A 3,243-nucleotide genomic window follows, 5' to 3' on the forward strand; every position below is an offset into this window, starting at 1 on the left:
TGCACTAGAAAAGATATTCAGTCTGAATATACACACTAAAGCTAAACAATCATTACTTTATTGATGATCTACATCTATCATTATGGCAAGAGCAAGAGAAGAGCACAAAACAAGTGCAAGAGAGATTAACGACAGAGGTTGTTAGAAAACTCCTTCTTCATCTTGTATGGAAGACTCTTACACAAGTGGCAGCACTAGTGACAGATCTGCATGCCAAAAAGAGGTTGGGTGCAACAGAAAAGCTGGTTTTATGGCAGAGAAGAGGTGCTGCGTAGGGCAGAGAGTGCGGCATTACAGTAAGGAGGCACTTCAGCCTGAGGGATGCATGCTGAGCTTGAGAGGCTGCCAGTGCTATAGCATGTTTGAAGCTTTGCCAGAAATTATGGACAATACATTTGTGCTCTCAAAAATTCTTGAATCCAAAATGATGGCATTTTATATTACACTTCATCCTGAGGGATAAAGAAGACTTGATCACAAGATGAACAGTCAATTGGAAAGGATCTTTATTCTATTTGCACAAAACAAATTTAGTTGAGTCCTGGTATTTTTGGTGCTGTGAAAGGACAGATTTCACAAATTTGAAAACTATTTTTTGTCATCTGGGTGAAAGGATTTAAACAAAAAATATGAATGAGGCTGGTGAGGTCAAAACAGCTACAGACCAGAAGGGAAGCTATATGAATTTGAAAAAAAAACAAGCAGCACAATTGAAAACAAACTCCTCAAAGGCTGAAAATTAACTCAACTTCAAGCATTTCTCTTTTCTTCTGACTGGAAAATGGAAAAGTAGATAGCAATTAATACAAGTTGAAATGCAGAAAGTAGGTGTAGGTAGTAGGTGTAGGTAACAAAAGGGGCATATGGTTAGCATAATTGAGGGCAATAGGAAGTTACTTTGCCTGTATAGCAAGAATACAAAAACCAGTAACGTGTGTTGGTCCAATACTAGATAGAGATGCTGTAAGAATTAGCAGAACAGGCAAAAGTGTTGAACAAATATTCTACTCTGTGTTTGGGGAAAAGCCAGATACATTCAGATGATGAAATAGCTTTCATTGACAGTAGCTAATGAGGATGTTAAACAGTAGCTATTAAAGTTAGGCATTTTACAATTGAGATTTCAGCTTAAGTTGCATCTAGGATTTTTTTAAGAGCTGGTCTGTGAGTGCTGTGGAACGTTAATGTTGATTTTTTAATAAATCCTTCAAAACTGGGAGGATTCCAAAAGACAGCAAGAAGCTAACTTCGTGCCAGTACTTCTAAAGGCTAAGTGGCATAACATGAATAATTACAAGCCTGACATCAATCAGTGGAAGATATTACATAGCTAACAGGGGGTTGACTAATAATTATTATTCATAAGTATTAATTATCATTAATATTATTCATAATTCAGCCCCATGTTAGCTAAAAAATTTAAATGGGTCAGCGAAATTAAAGCTGATCTGTGTGTTTATTGATTTAATCAAACAGAGTATAATTTTTTAAAAGATTATCAGTTAGGTTGACAGTGGTAATGATGTGGAGGCAAGAAACTCTTAAGAACATTTTACTTGGCTTTATATGTCGGCCTGGTTACGTCATCTGAATTATGCAAAATCAGGATTAGATTTGTTACCATCTGTAAGTACCAGCAGTTAATCAGCCTAACTATAGTCATGCCTCATGACTGAAAATTGAAGCCAAATAAATTCAGGTTAGAAATAAGGTACATATGTTTGTGGGGAACAAGGTCATGGAAAAAAATTCTCCATCCTGGATATTTTTGAAGGAAAATCTAGTGTAACTAGTTTAGGCAGTAAGTGTGGAGAGCGATGAGGAGCACCAGAAGCAGCAGAGGCGTCAATGAAGAGTTAGGTCCCCCTCCCTGCCAGTCTGCAAGCACAGGCAGCACTTCTCTTTCCCCATTTTCTTGTCATGTTATTCCCCTAGCTCTGCAAACAAGGGCTTTCTGAGCCAGATACGGCCCTGCTGCAGTGGCATGCATGTTGCAGCTCTGGAGCAGCAGCAGCAGCAGGTGCTGAGCTTGGCAGCGAGCACCGGTCAGCCTGAATTTTGTAAAAGGTGAGAAAGGAGCATCGCGAGGGGCCTTCTGGTTTCTCGGAGTCATTTGTAGGTATTTTTGAGCTGTTCCTCAAAAGTTGGGTGTCCTGTCCAGTATACTAAACCTAGACAAGGTGGCCCAACCCTGGGAGAAACAGCAACTAGGTCTGTGTTTTGGGCCAAGCCCCGAGAGCCACGTCACCTCTCCGTGCCCTCCTTGGGCCCTGCCATCTCCGTGCCAAAGGGACGAGGAGCAGCTGCCTGGTTCCACTGGGGGCGTGGGGAGGCCCTGCACTATTCCAGCAGTCTTCCTTTTCCAAACATCCACTTCCCAACCCCTGCAGGGGAAAAGCCATAAATCTGATGGAAGCATCCCGCGGGCTGGGTCTGGCCCATGGGTCTTAATGCTGGGGCAGGATAAGGCAAATAATATCAAATATTTTCCAAGGCCAAGTTCTGTGTCAGGATGCAGTCAAAAGGATGTAACATTTAACAATGTTTTACTTTCTTTACAAGTCTTCAGTGTAGTACTCTAAAATCAAATCCTGCGGTCTCATTTGCCACAGAAATGGTTCCTGTAGCCTTTGGTAAGTGTCAAGAATATCGTTACACTTCTAGCACAAACCAAGACAAGCCAAGATGAATAAAAAGCAGATAAACTCCTTTTAATATATATTATCTCACTTTGTTTAGGGAAAGCTGTAGGTCAACTGAAGCAAATTTAGATTAAAAGGACAGAAATATTGGTTGAAGAGTTGAAGAGGTGTATGAGAAGAAATTTAAAAATATGTCTAGGCAGCCACTGAATATAGAAAACAGAAGCACATTTGATTTGTAAACCCAGGGAAATGAAAGAAAATACTTTTTAAAGTAACATATACTTATTAAAGAAAATTTTGGGCCAGGTTGCTCTTACAAGGGAAATTTTGTCACCCTGATAAATCAGTACTCCAGCTGACACTAAACTAAGCAGAGCTCTGCGTGAACACGCTGCGAACAGTGCTCTGCTTATACAGCAGAGGTGACCTAGAAGCCATTCCCTCACTTCTCTGTCCCGCAAGTGAACGAGAACTGACTTGCAACAGCTTTTAGGAGAGCACTGTTTAGATACTGCAGTTGGAACAGAAATGTTGGAACAGGGATTATGTGAGGTTGTATAGGGAGAAACTTAGAAGGGCCAAGGCTCAATTAGAACTT

This window comes from Cariama cristata, unplaced genomic scaffold (genome assembly GCF_000690535.1).
Source record: "Cariama cristata isolate BGI_N322 unplaced genomic scaffold, ASM69053v1 scaffold1535, whole genome shotgun sequence".
Lineage (NCBI taxonomy): Eukaryota > Metazoa > Chordata > Aves > Cariamiformes > Cariamidae > Cariama > Cariama cristata.